The sequence below is a fragment of the Durio zibethinus genome, chromosome 3 (genome assembly GCF_047325235.1).
Source record: "Durio zibethinus cultivar Kanyao isolate XHJ-2024 chromosome 3, ASM4732523v1, whole genome shotgun sequence".
Classification (NCBI taxonomy): Eukaryota; Viridiplantae; Streptophyta; class Magnoliopsida; order Malvales; family Malvaceae; genus Durio; species Durio zibethinus.
Window position 1 is genome coordinate 29,404,109 of NC_143164.1, and position 16,253 is coordinate 29,420,361.

General features: G+C 26.6%; 2 pseudogenes; both read left to right on the forward strand.

Annotated features, from left to right (window-relative positions):
• The window catches only part of LOC111283730 (putative alkaline/neutral invertase F), a 135,287-nt pseudogene that overhangs the window by 46,403 nt on the left and 72,631 nt on the right, over nucleotides 1-16,253 (forward strand).
• On the forward strand, nucleotides 2,466-3,124 carry LOC149519732 (agamous-like MADS-box protein AGL31; annotated as a pseudogene).

Consider the following 16,253-nt stretch of genomic DNA (forward strand, 5'->3'; position numbering starts at 1 on the left):
TTAGCAATGTTTTAAGGAAAAATGCTGCTATTTTCTCTAATGCAAATATAGTCAATACTTTAACTGACATTTTTCACAAACACCACAAATTGTTTAGCAGCATTTATAAACGCTGCTAAAAATAGAAAAAAATGCTACTAAAGATCTATTCTCTTGTAATGTCAATTGTCATTGGCTGATAGTTTTCTAGAAAAATGGTCTAAGTATATAGTAGTCAATTATCATTGAAAAGGAATCAACTGCTCTATAAGAGGTCAAATGTGGAACCTTTCTAAGATTTGAAAGAAGTTAGTTGCTATATGAAGTAGCCAACTACTCACGCATAAAAAAACATTATGTAAGGTGAAAATAGTGGACTACTTTATGAAAGAATTGACTAGCCTACTTCAAAAAGCATTCTGGAAATTAAAAATACAAAGAAATAGTTGATTGCTTTCTTAATGGAGTCAACTACTTTGCATGAAAATTTACAATATTTAGAAACGTGAAAAATGGTTTTTCTTTGTATGAAAAGTTTGATTATTCAAATGAACACATATGTCTATAATATTTCAAAGAGATATATTTCTAACCAAAAGAAAATGATCTAACCAAAAAGAAGTGATTTTTAATTAGAATATTACAACAAAGAAGTCACAACCTTATGATTCAATCTCTAGAAATAGAGATTGATGTAAGTTCATTTGGACATACAATTCAATTTAGAATTAACTCTGTTTTTTCTCTTAATTTTTTCTCAATTAAAGGTAAGTTTCTTTAACATTGTTTGCTATAAAAATCTTTGTTAAAGACAAGGTATTTCCATTCTTACCCAAGAATATTTAGTGGTATACTTTACTACTACAAAGTAAGAATAAAGAAGGCTTCATTATATCTTGAAGGCATTTTGGTTCACCCTTATTGCATACTATAACTAGTTAAGGTGAAATAAGTCTTAGGGAAAGTGGCATATGTAACACTCCTTAAAGTTATTTCATTTGTATTTGAAGGTCCATATTGTTCAACTCCAACTACATAACAAAGAGGTTACACTAAGTTAACAAGTTGTCAAGACGTTTATCAAAAAGTTTTTTTCTTATAAACTTTTACTTTTATATTTTTTTCTAACATAAATATCATCCTTTCCTTCCATAAATTTGAACTTAAGATTTTCAATTTGAAAGTTTAAATTCTAATCCCCTAATATCTCAATTAACATTAAAATGAAAAAAAAAATTTCATAAGTACTAAAATATTTTTTCTTTCTTATCCATTGCCTTTGATCCATTTATCTTTCCCTTACTTTATCATATATATATATATATATATATGTATATATGAAAAAGAATATCCACTTATACTAGTGTAAGAGTTATGCATTTTTTTATCATTGGATCAAAATTAAATTTATAACACTTACACTTAACCATTTTGATCCATTAGTGCAAGTGAATCCCTCCCCTCACTTTTCTCTATAAATATAGAGAAGGATCAGTTTACATCAATGTAAAACCTTTTAGTTTTACATATTTTTTAACTATTTATTTCAATAGATCCCAAAAATGGTAGAGATAAGTCAAAAGGAGAAAAAGTGAGTTAATCTCATCTATTAAAATACATGTTTAGAAAATATGTAAAATTAAAAAATTTTACACTGGTGTAAATTGATCAACACTATTAACTTCCTTTACATTGGTGCTACTATAGTAGACCTGTTCTAAAAATACTGTAAAAAAAAAAAAAAGCTAAAATAGCATTTAGCAAACTTAATACAAAAGTATGGTGAGATATTGAAAAAATTATTTGATAATAATTTTGTATATTTTTAATAAATAAAAAATAAATAGTCAATTTTGTTAAATTAAATTACAAGTTTTAAAGGGAAAATAATAAATAAGATAAAAATATATTTTTATTAATTATAATAAAAACAAATGAATTCAATAATAAATGGAAAAAAATCTAAAAATATATAATCTTCCTTATAATTTTGTAAATTGTGAGAATGTAAAAAATATTTATTAAATATTCTTTTTTAAAATTAATACTTCTTGAAAATTTTCGATTTATAATTTCATCTAAAAACTCATATTTGCTTTTCACATAAGTTAAAATTTTTAAAATTCATAATTTTTTCATAAGTTGGGCCAAATGATTTCTTTTTTAAAATTAGGCTTTTTGTTTATAATAAAATACATGAAACTTTTTCAAAAAGTAAAAATAAAATACAAAGATTTAAAAAACAATACAATTTTGCAAATATTTTCTATTCATAAATGTAATTCATAGGGTAACTAATCTTTATAATTTTTCTAAAAAGAAGAAAAAAAATCACATTCAATATCTTTAAATTAGCAGTACTCATTATAAAAAGATATTAAAGTGGCAAGTCGATCACATCACCTAAGTTATTTCTTGTTATACAAGTTAGGTTATTACTTGTTTAAATCCGTATAAATAAACCCATGCACTCAGCCTTTGTTTATCAACTCCTAAAGACACGTAAAAGTGCTGTACAAATTTTGGTGTCCTTGGCTGATCTTCTGTTTTCTCACTATGGAGGATAATGTATTGATATCAAATGCAACAGAGGCGAAGGAAACAAGAAGCAGCCGAGGTCGTCAGCAAATTGAAATCAAGAAACTGGAAGACAAAAGCAAGCGTCAAGTCACTTTCTCCAAATGTAGAAAAGGGTTGTTCAATAAAGCTAAAGAGCTTTCCACATTGTGCGGGGGCAGAAGTTGGTATCCTCACATTATCAAAATCTGGAAGAGTATACACCAATGATAATGTGGAAGTAGTTGTTGATCGATATCTAGCCGAGTCATCTGCTTAGGGTAATTATTCATGGATAAAGCAGAAAGAAGTTAAAGAAGATATTAGTGATGCGTTTTGGTTGGATCAACCGATTGAGAACATGAGTCTGGTGGAATTGCTGGAATATGCGATGGCACTTAATGACTTGAGAAAAAATGCAGAGGCTAGAGTGGAGGAGCTGAGCATTCAAAAATCTACTTGTTTATGGCATTATGTTGTTGATCAGGAATTGAACAAGGCACAGTTCTTACAGCAGTTAATGGTTGGGGGAAATTATGATTGGTGTCGCAACTCAGACAATTTCACTCTTGTTGGGCATCGTCATTGAATTTAATCACTGCATAATTAGAGAATGATTAATTGGTGGATTATATATATTAATTACCTCTTTTAGGTGGAAAATTTTGAGAGCTAATACTAATGCATAAGATAACATTTTATCTTTATTTTATTTCTGGCTCTTAGGTTGTATTTTTTGAACAGTTTTACATGATTGGAGAGAATAATTTATTGTATTTTACTAACAATTTCCAATTGGCTATCAGGACTTCAAAAAAGGCAATAAGATGAGAAAAATATACTAAAGCATAGATTTTTGAAATCTATGTATAAGCCCACATATAGTCTAAGAAGAAGGTGGACCGTTTTGCCTCGTCACTTGGATTGGATTAATTAGCGACTAATGTAACTAGGAAAAAAAAACTTAATTGTTTCATTATGGTTAGTATTTAGATTATTATGGATTTTGATGACAATTTCGATCATAATTTTTTCTTTATATTTTCTTCTTGGGTCATTCAAAAATCATCTCTAATTTTTTTTTTTTAACATTGAAGAGGAATACAAACAAAGTATCTTTAAAAAACCCCTTAATCCATCTGCCTCATGTTTAATAAAGTTGATCATAAAAAGATTAGTCTGGGTCTAGAATGGATCCAGGTCCCTTTCACATGTCTTATTTGTTGTCTAGTGATTAATTTTTCTGTTCCTTATTGTTTTTTTAACAATAAAAATTGAAGTTGGACAATAATACAATTTGAAGAGAAAGATGAAGCAAAATAAAATCCAGGCATAGTGGATATATATAGTTTCGAATAGAAGTCAAGATAATAGTGTTATCGATTGGTATTGAACAATATAGTGAAAGTGATGGCAATCTAATAATATTAAAAACCAATGTTTTAATTTTTCAAACAAATATCTAAACATGACACCAAATCGTCTCTTCGATTGAGGATAAATCGAACAGATCAGTAGATACGTCTGAAGTAATTATCTGAAACATTTTATCCTAAGGCATATTTATTTTGTTCCTACAAAATATAAAATATTCAACAAAAAACCACTAGCTAATTGTATAATACCAATTGGAAATTAAATCAATTTGAAATTTCATGTTTGTGGAGTTATCAGTCTAATTTTGCCCCTTTTGTCTTTATTTCAACACAGTATTTTCAATTGGAACTGTTCTTTCTCGTATAATAGTGTTTATATTTCAATCGGAACCGTTTCTTTCTCATATAATAGTGTTTATATAAAGAAGCAATCACCAAGTAAAATTTTTTAATTTTGCTTTTTTAATAATTGATTTCAACAAATTTAATAGACGTGTAAGAATATCAATGGGTATAATACGAGACGAGTATACCATTTCCTATCTTCATCCTCAAATTTTTATATTATACCAATTTTAATATTTTTATCTAATAGGTATTTCAAATATATCTTCATCTCCATGCTCGTATATATTTAAAGAGTGTGGGTGATCTTGTAACTGTAACTTTTCTAAAAAAATAAAAACCAAATTCTATATTTGCTTTTTTTTTTTATTTTTAAAATTTTCACATTTATGTAATTTTTTATAAACATATTAATATATATTTTTAAATAGAAATATATTAATTTTAATTTATCTAAAATAAAATTTTATATTATTTAATAAAAATTTATTTACTAAATATAAATATAAGATACGGATACAGAATATGTACTATATTATCAATCTCTATTCTCGTATTTGATAAAAAATTTAAAATCATATGTATTTCCATCTTTATCCCTAAAATTTAATACTCATTATGTTTCCATTAGGGTAAAAAGTCAAGTTTCCTATCAAGAGCGCGTAAAATTGATATTTCTAAATGGATGAGAGAGATAAGTCAAAAAAAGAAAAAGAGTTTAATATAATATTTTAGATCTATTAAAATCAATCATTAAAAAAATATAAAACTAACAAATTTTACACTAATATAAGTTAATCTCTTTATATATATATATATAATATGATCATTCTTATAATTAGAGGTATAAATGATACATCTATTGAGTTAAGCTCAAGCTCGAGCAACTCGATTTATCAATCGAGCCAAATTCAAGTATCATAATATCTTATTTAAATAGCTGTGAACCTAATCGAGCTTTTCTGTTTTAATATATTTTTTTACTATTTAATTAAAAATTAAAAATTTATCCTTATATATATAAATCCTTAAAAACACTATTCATACTCATTTAATATTCTAACATTCATATGCCCATTTCTATCTATTTCTTTTTCATTCCCGCTCTCCCAATCCCTCTCCAAATCCAGGTGTCCCTATCTTTCCTCTTCTAAAGCCCTCTTAGATTCTCAACAACCACCTATTTCCTTTCTTTCTTAGTCTTTTGAGCTTTCATTTTTAAAATTTTCTTCCTTTCCTTATCTAGAGTTCGATTCAACAATCTTTACTCTAGCTAACAATGTCCCTTTTAAGCTAATGGCAATAGTAGCTATTCTCCACCTGGTTTAATTTTAGTAGCAATTCTAGGTAAGGTCTCTAAGTTTTTTTTTTTTCTTTCATTTTGAGTTCATTGGCTTGATTTTTGAAATAGGCCCTTAGAAATTGTTGTTCGATTCTATGCTAAAACTTTTCTTAACTACCTTGTTAACTCTTGATTATTTAGATTTAATTTGTTAAGTTTTTTTTTTATAATTAATTTGTTAAGGGTAGTCGTCTTGATTAGTTAAATTGGGATTTTGCTATCAATCATGTTAATTTGATTTGTAATTTTGGACTAGATATCAAGATTAATCGAGCTTGAGCTTTATCTCGAGTCGAGCTTAAGCTTGAAAAATAAAATTTTGTCAAGTTTAAATCGAGTTTTGAGTTTGAAATTTTCAATCGAGCTCGACCATAGCAGTGTATTAGCTTGACTCGATTCGATTACACCCTTACTTGTAAATGGTTTAAGTCAAGCACAAGTTATGAAAAAACAAGAGAATAATGGATTAATCAACACGCATGCAAAATCTATTTTCAATTCTTTTCGACAAACATACATATGCAAAATCTGATATGATCTTATTATTATTTGAAAATTTAAAAAGTTATTTTCTTTTTGTTTGTCACATTTTTTTCATAAATCCAATCCCATTCCAACTTTGCAATCATCAAAATTTTCATTAAACTCTTTACCCCATTCAAAACTTTCACTGACATTTCTTTTAATTGAATTTATGAAAAAGTAAATTTTTATCATTGAAATTAAATTTAATATTTTATCAATATACCACGCGATTGTTAACATTTGGCTGACATTTCATATATGTTTTAAATGTTTGATTCTAATCATAATATTGTTTCATTTTTGTTGTATTTACCATTGTAATCAATTTAAATGATCAAATTATGTTATCAATCTCAGTAATTAAGTAAAAATATAGATTTAGTCTATTTGCAATAATTTCAATATTGACAATACCTTTATTTTTCAAATTTTGGAATTTCAATCGAATCATTAATATTTAATTTTTTTTCGTTAAATCCGCTGATGTGGATATTTATCTGTTAACATGACATTAAGTTTGATTACATGGCAAATTTCATTGGCTGGTGATTTGGGCTATGATGACATGGATTTTTTTAATTCACATGGCAAAGATGTGAAATTGGGTAGGTAATTTATTACATAATTATGACATAACGGTATTTCCCAAATTCTTATTTATTTTTATCTTTTTTATCTCTTTTTATTCTCTTTTATCTCTCTTTTCACCCTCTAACTTCAAACAAAATCCAAAAATGATAACTTTTTTTCCAGATTTTGACATCAGTCACCTTTTTTGTCACTGTCCACCATCACTACCACTGCTTGTTTGCATCAATTTTCTTTCAAAAACCATCTTTAAACTCCTTTGGACCTTATCTTCATTTTTATAAGACTAGATTTCCTTAAAAACATCTATAAATCAATAGGTCTAGATCTAAAGTTGTAAATTCCTCTTTAATAAATCTCTATAATCAAAACAAAATTTTCAAATCTTTTTGGATATTCTCAAAACCAAAAGAACCTAATCTTATCCCCAAAACCTAAAACCCTAATCTCACTGTTTATGTCGAGTTGCCCGATGAGGCTAAAAACCTAAAATCATAAGGATAGAGGTCGATTAGAAGTAAAGGTTGACATTTTTCGGGTAATTTTGCTCTAACTCTCAAGTCAGTACTCAATAACAAAGGGAGAATGAATGAAATCTTAAAAAGAGAGAAATAAATTAAATGTTCATACATAGTATGAAGGGGCTACTTATACTTGTAAAGTGAAAATGTTAGGCTTGTATGCCTTGAGCTTTGAAAGTCAGGTTTAGAGCTAACAACGACTTGACCTGACAGGTTGGGGTCTAATCAGGAGATGATAAGTCAAGTTGGCCGAGTTAATGTAGATCTTTAGATTTATGGGATTAAATTAAATAATGTCATCATATTTTATGGGATGTATGCAAGGGTTAGGATAGGATAATTTATTTATTTATCAAAATTATCCTTTCTTAAAGTTTATACAATTTAAATTATTAATATAGATTTTATGGGTATATTTAGACTTGTAAATTTAATCTTATGGATTAAAAATAATCCTCTCCACTGGGGGAATATTGAATCATCTTATGCTAAGAGAATGATTAATCATTCTTACAATCTTATCTCTTTGTTTAGATATAAACCAAATATGATATAAAATGATTATTACAAACCAAATATGATATAAAATGATTATTATCCTATCCTCTCTATTATTTTATGTGTCAAACATGACTGAAGGGATGAAAAAGCTTCTTATATGGAGGATTAAATTTTGCAACCCTTGATCCCAATTTATTCCAAATAAATTTGTAATTATTGTATTGTATGTTTTTGAATTTAGTGAAAGTAGTATATTAAATGCAAAATTCATTACTTAAATAGTAATTTAACTACTTTAACCTGTGCATATAGACCTAAAAATAATTGATAACAACATTATTTTCTGTAATAAATTCAACCGCATGGCATTTTTGTTGATAACTTGACATGATAATATAAATTTTTGGACAATATTGCATACCTTAATACAAAAAAATTTTTTTTTTCAATAAAATACAAAAAACGTTTTTTTTTATAATTTTTAAAAAGTTATTATTTAATTACAATAAAATATCTATCTATCTTATAAATAAAAGTTAACTATGTGGTCTCCTTTGTTGACACCTATCTCATGGGATGAAGTTGATATTTTTAAATTCATAAGAGGTGAATTAGGCATGTTATGACTTTTAAGACTCGATGTTGGGTTCTCATTCATTTTAACCACTTTAGTCATACTCCAAACCTAAGTTAATGGTTTTTGTTTGCGATTTATAATTCCTAATATTATATTTAATTTTTTTCATATTAGTATTTTTTGTTAATTTAAAATCAAGGAGTTTAGTAATTATATTACATAAATAAATAAAAATAAGAACTATAATAATGATAAAAAATTATTGTTAAAAAATCCTCCATTGTTGAAAAAAAATCTATTCATTTGCATTAAAAAAAATTAGAAAATGGTAAATTGAAATATTCATTTAATTGTAAGTTATTTCAATGGAATGACTTGGGATTCATTTTGCTTAAACATGTATATATTTGTAAGTTATATATATTGTTAAAATAAATTTGTAAAAAATATAATATCCAAGTAAACTTTCAATTTAGCTAAAAAAATAAAATCAAATTTATGTTTTTTATTACATTAAATTAAAATCATAACATTAGATTATATAAGTACATATTTAAATACATTAGGAACGAAATATGTACCCATGCTACTATTCTTTTACAAATATATACCACAAAGCAAAAAGATTAGTCCATCTCCAAGACATCTCCAATATGCAACGTTATCTAAGATGAGGACAAAATTTTAATATTGTTACCAATTGTGCTTAAATTGATTTTTAATTAAAGTTTGTAAGGATTAAATTCATTAAAAATAGGATAAATAGATTAAAGCTGAAAATTAAGATAGTAAAATGACTGAAATCAAACTTTAACTTAATATTCAAAAGAAATGTATTCATTTATGAAGCCACTTGATTTACACCTACATGATTAAAGGATAACGTCATATCCCATTAAAGAATATTTAAAAATATTAATAAATTAATATTATAAAAGATACATGATAATTTTTAATTACACTTTCTTTATTTTTACAAAAATAAAACTATTTATAAAGTTTGAAAATTGTATTTATTATGTCCATTTACTTGATCAATCTTAGTCAACATGATCGAACCTTCAAATTGCCTAGGGAATGCACACCAAAGTTGCTACATCATCAATGCCTAAAGAAATGGCTCACCCTTCGCCAAGGGAAAGATTTGCCTAACATCTCCACCGATATCCCATCAAGGCAACATATCAAAATTGAACACTTAACCTCCAACTTATCTAGGACTATTAAATATAGCCCGTGCCTGCTTAGGATGATTAAATGTGGCTTATAGTCATCCACGTGAATCCTCCTCAAGCTTCACATATACTTTCCATTAACTGTTAACTATCTCAATTAAATCACCACCTCTTGTCTCATAATAAGATAAAGATGAGTCCAGGTACGTAAGACAAAACACATACTCCACATTTAAACATTTTCCCTCCATTGAAGCTTTCTTAATACACCTCACCATTTTACTTGCTTTTCCTCATGTATTCCACTAATTTAAGTTAAGAAGTGCTTCTTAAAAACCAACTCGGGCATCCCTTATTGTGATTTTTAGTTACAGGTTTAAGCTATACAACCTTTAACAACTTCACACAAACTTTCTCTAACTAACACTACGTTTGGATTGAAATGAAGGAAAGAAAAGGAAAATAAATGAAAATAAAAAAAGTAATGGAAATAGAAAAACAATTTTTTTGTTTGAATAAACTTTTAATTTAAAGGAAAGAAAAGAGGTAGAAACTCAATAACTTTTGATTTCTCTTGTAATCCTAATTTTTTTTAATATCTCAATTTAGGAGAAAAGCTAAGGAAAGAAAAGTTCAAAAAATTTTATTTTTATAAAAAGACTATTATCGCTATGTTTTTATTATGACATTAGATTTGATTATATAATTAACATTTTCTACAAAAATAATTTCTTTTTTTTGAGTATTTTATGCAATATCACAGTTTATAAATATTTTATGATTTTTTAAATCTTAATAACAAAATAAGCCAAATTATTATCAGAATAAATTAAAAGATTGAATTAAACACAAAATTAAGAGTAAATAAATAACTAGCTAATATATCTTATCATATTAAACATGCTCAATTTTGTTTAAAAAGATTTATTTATACGAGCTAGGTAGTATAAAGATATATTTGTATATTATATGTTACTTTATAAAAAAATGTTATAATTGAAAAAATATTATAATAAATTATTTCTTTTCCTTTTCACTATTTATCCAAATAATAGTTATCAGAATTTTTTTTCTTTGCTTTCTTTTATTAATTTTAACTATCCAAATAGGAATACATATACCATTTTCTCTCCTTTAAATTTTTTTTTCTTTTATTTTATCAATATCTATCCAAATATAGCACAAAACATAAAAAATACTATCAACATTATTGATGATATATAGGAAATAATATTCCATATATAAATATCTTTTGAGTTAAAGACTAAACTACATTTACTCCTATTTAAAATTTGAAATTAAAAATATTTAATTTTTTTATAATCATAAAATGATATAATATATGATTACAATTTGATATTGTATTTTAAGGGTGTTAGTTCAGATTCTTAAATATAAATAAGTAAAATTATATGACAAAAAAGTTATTATCCTAATTACATAACTCAAGGATTAAAAGGGTTATAATTAATTTTTTTATTTAATAAGAGATAAGAGATGAGAATATATAGTGAAGTTCGAACTTTCTTCTTACATTTAAAATTTTTTTTTGTCATTATATAAAAAAAAAATTTGAAAACCAACTAATTATTAATTAGATGAAATATATGTTGATTAAATTTTTAAAATTTATGAATTTAAAATAAATTGAGACATATAATGTTTTTCTAGTCGAGTTAAATAAGTAAGAATAGAGAATTAAATGTGAACAAGAGTTAAAAAAAATATTAAAAAACTTAACGTAAGCACGCTAAATTTAAATGAAATGTTATTAATTACAAAATTAAATTCAGAGTTACTTTACCTAACCAAAATCAATGTATGGTAAAAAAAGAACAAATCCAACATAAACTAATAAAAAAAGTTGGCCACTGAAAAGTCTAATTCCAGACTTCCAGTTGCCAAATCAGACGGTCTTAGAGCCATTTCTAAACAGTGTCATTTACTAAAGCGTGAACATTTCACAAGCACTTTTACCGACAATTACCGGTAAACTTAACCCATCCCCTTTTTTGTTCTTACATAGGAGCGAGAAAGACATGGTTATAGTACGCCTGTTATCCCAATAAGTTTTTGTTTTTATTTTTATTTTAAAGTCTTTTTCTTCTCACTCTATAAATATCATATCCCCACGATCTTCTAAATTTTCTTTGCCTCTTCTTCCTCTTATTTTCTCTCTTTATCTTTTCGACCATTTTTCGACGAAATCGTCGGTTGTTATTCTCTCTTGGGGTTACCAGAGAATTCACTTTCTTCGACATTTTTGCTTTCTTAAGGGTTTGCCTCTTTATTTATATAAAGCTCTTTCTTTCTTTTTTGGTGTCTGGGTGTTTTGATTAATTTGTTTGATGTCTTAGCTTGAGTTTCAGATCTGGGTTTTCTTTTTTTAGCTGGCTTGATTTCTATTATTTCTTTTGTTTCCTTTTTTGTTACACGCTGTTGGTTTTTTCTTGGTATGTATCTTGATCTGTTCCATTTTTTTTATCTTGATTTATTTTTTCTTATAGCCAAAGATAATGTAGTAAATTTCTTAAAAATTTACTAAATAAATAATTTTTTAAAAAACTTACAAATAGAAAATTACGTATATATAAATATAATGATGATGATTGACGTTAGTTGTTGGAAAATTCCGTCTTATCCTTCAACCATCTTGGTAATGTATGAGTAAAAGTTTTGGTTTTAAATTTATTTTTGTTTTCTTCTCCTTTACAAAAAGGAAAAGGGTTGTTGAATGGATAACAAGGCAAGGCTTTTGTTTCATCAGCTTTATAAGTAGTCTTAGCATTTCAGTTCCTGTATTAAGCATGTTTATTGCTATTTTGGGGTTTATGCTTTGTTGTTATACAAAATATTTGGGGCTCTAATTCTTTGTTTTTTTTTTTTTTTTGAACTGTAGATCTCTTTTTCTGAAACTTGAAACTTTTGTTTTTACGCATTAAAGACAAAAAAATGTATGGGACTAAAGAGGTGGAACATAGAAATGTGAGCTCAACTTGCTCAATCTCCAAAATGGATGATTATGATCTCTCGGGCCTCCTTGATAAGCCAAGGCTTAACATAGAGAGGCAAAGATCATTTGATGAGAGGTCAATCAGTGAGCTCTCTATTGGTCTCACAAGAGGGGGTTATGACAATTATGACCACGTATTTCCCCGATGGGAGGTTAGGTTTTGGTACTCGGGCTTCATCAGGTAGAAACTCTTTTGAGCCGTGCCCTATGGTGGCTGAAGCATGGGAAGCTCTTAGGAGGTCTTTGGTGTATTTTTTAGGCCAACCAGTTGGTAGCATTGCCGCGTATGACCATGCATCTGAGGAAGTTTTGAACTATGATCAGGTAAAGTTCTCATCTCATAGTATGAAGTAGGACCCTTTTTTGGTGACAATGAAATTATTATTGCATATGTGTAAATTATAAACTATGACATTGACATTTATTATTGATTATGATCATGTGTTGAGCATCAACCTATAATTAATTGGTGATGGATGGAAAGCTTGAACCAGAATACAAGGACTAGCAAACTCTGAACTTAATTGAATGTGGGCAAACATCATTTAATACTAAATGTGGGCTAAAATCCAACTGGTACAATTTTTTAGATGGGCGCTGTGGGAGTGCTATAACCTTCCCCTCGTGTAACCATACTCTCGAACCTAAACTCTGGTTTCCTAGATCAAAATCTACTATTTAAAGATACCTAACACTACAGCAAAATGGCGTATTAGCAGTAGTTTTGTAGTGGCCTTTCACTTACAAATGTCGCTAGCTTCCGTGTTTTTATAAAACTTCAAGTGTTTATTATCCAAACGCCACTAAATATTTAATTAACGGTGCTGTTACTTATAAATGCCATCCAAGACTTGATATTAGAGGCGTGTCCCGACTAAAACACCTTGAATATTTTTTATTAAAAGTTTCAATGAATAGTTAAGGCGTATTTTTGATAGACAACGCCTTCAATAATCACGTCATAAAAAGTTATATAAGATTAATGAAGGTGTTGTCTACAAGAAACGCCTTTATTATGTAGACAAAAAATTTTTGACTTATGAAATTTATTTTCTTCAAAAATTCATTCAATATTAAGCTTATCAAATCCTTTGGATCGTACAGATGTTTACCATAAGGTTGTGAGTTCGATTCGTCCTTTAGCATTTTTTTGGGTCTCGGCACAGATTATTTGTTATTGATTATTCTAGGCATTTTCTTGCCAAAAATTTATTTACTAATATTTAAAAAAAATGTATTCATTTATGAAGCCACTTGATGTACACTTGCATGATTAAAGGATAACGTCATATCCCATTAAAGAATATTTAAAAATATTAATAAATTAATATTATAAAAGATACATGATAATTTTTAATTCCACTTTCTTTATTTTTACAAAAATAAAACTATTTATAAAGTTTGAAAATTGTATTTATTACGTCCATTTACTTGATCAATCTTAGTCAACATGATCGAACCTTCAAATTGCCTAGGGAATGCACACCAAAGTTGCTACATCATCAATGCCTAAAAAAATGGCTCACCCTTCGCCAAGAGAAAGATTTGCCTAACATCTCCACCGATATCCCATCAAGGCAACATATCAAAACTGAACATTTAACCTCCAACTTATCTAGGACTATTAAATATAGCCCGTGCCTGCTTAGGATGATTAAATGTGGCTTATAGTCATCCACGTGAATCCTCCTCAAGCTTCACATATACTTTCCATTAATTGTTAACTATCTCAATTAAATCACCACCTCTTGTCTCATAATAAGATAAAGATGAGTCCAGGTACGTAAGACAATACACATACTCCACATTTAAACATTTTCCCTCCATTGAAGCTTTCTTAATACACCTCACCAATTTCCTTGCTTTTCCTCATGTATTCCACTAATTTAAGTTAAGGAGTGCTTCTTAAAAACCAACTCTGGCATCCCTTATTGTGCTTTTTAGTTACAGGTTTAAGTTATACAACCTTTAACAACTTCACACAAACTTTCTCTAACTAACACTACGTTTGGATTGAAATGAAGGAAAGAAAAGGAAAATAAATGAAAATAAAAAAAGTAATGGAAATAGAAAAACCATTTTTTTGTTTGAATAAACTTTTAATTTAAAGGAAAGAAAAGAGGTAGAAACTCAATAACTTTTGATTTCTCTTGTAATCCTAATTTTTTTTAATATCTCAATTTAGGAGAAAAGCTAAGGAAAGGAAAGTTCAAAAAATTTTATTTTTATAAAAAGACTATTATATCTATGTTTTTATTATGACATTAGATTTGATTATATAATTAACACTTTCTACAGAAAGAATTTCTTTTTTTGAGTATTTTATGCAATATCACAGTTTATAAATATTTTATGATTTTTTAAATCTTAATAACAAAATAAGCCAAATTATTGTCAGAATAAATTAAAAGATTGAATTAAACACAAAATTAAGAGTAAATAAATAACTAGCTAATATATCTTATCATATTAAACATGCTCAATTTTGTTTAAAAAGATTTATTTGTACAAGCTAGGTAATATAAAGATATATTTGTATATTATATGTTACTTTATAAAAAAATGTTATAATTAAAAAAATATTATAATAAATTATTTCTTTTCCTTTTCACTATTTATCCAAATAATAGTTATCAGAATTTTTTTTCTTTTCTTTCTTTTAGTAATTTTAACTATCCAAATAGGAATACATATACTATTTTCTTTCCTTTAAAATTTTTTTTCTTTTATTTTATTAATATCTATCCAAATATAGCATAAAACATAAAAAATACTATCAACATTATTGATGATATATAGGAAATAATATTCCATATATAAATATCTTTTGAGTTAAAGACTAAACTACATTTACTCCTATTTAAAAATTTGAAATTAAAAATATTTAATTTTTTTATCGTCATAAAATGATATAATATATGATTACAAATTGATATTGTATTTTAAGGATCTTAGTTCAGATTCTTAAATATAAATAAGTAAAATTACATGACAAAAAAGTTATTATCCTAATTACATAACTCAGGGATTAAAAGGGTTATAATTAATTTTTTTATTTAATAAGAGATAAGATATGAGGATATATAGTGAAGTTCGAACATTCTGTTTACATTTAAAAATTTTTTTTGTCATTATATAAAAAAAATTGAAAACCAACTAATTATTAATTAGATGAAATATATGTTGATTAAATTTTTAAAATTTATGAATTTAAAATAAATTGAGACATATAATGTTTTTCTAGTCGAGTTAAATAAGTAAGAATAGAGAATTAAATGTGAACAAGAGTTAAAAAAAATATTAAAAAACTTAACGTAAGCACGCTAAAATTAAAATGAAATGTTATTAATTACAAAATTAAATTCAGAGTTACTTTACCTAACCAAAATCAATGTATGGTAAAAAAAGAACAAATCCAACATAAACTAATAAAAAAAGTTGGCCACTGAAAAGTCCAGTTCCAGACTTCCAGTTGCCAAATCAGACGGTCTTAGAGCCATTTCTAAACAGTGTCGTTTACTAAAGCGTGAACATTTCACAAGCACTTTTACCGGCAATTACCGGTAAACTTAACCCATCCCCTTTTTTGTTCTTACATAGGAGCGAGAAAGACATGGTTATAATACGCCTGTTATCACAATAAGTTTTTGTTTTTATTTTTTTTAAAGTCTTTTTCTTCTCACTCTATAAATATCATATCCCCACGATTTTCTAAATTTTCTTTGCCTCTTCTTCCTCTTATTTTCTCTCTTTAT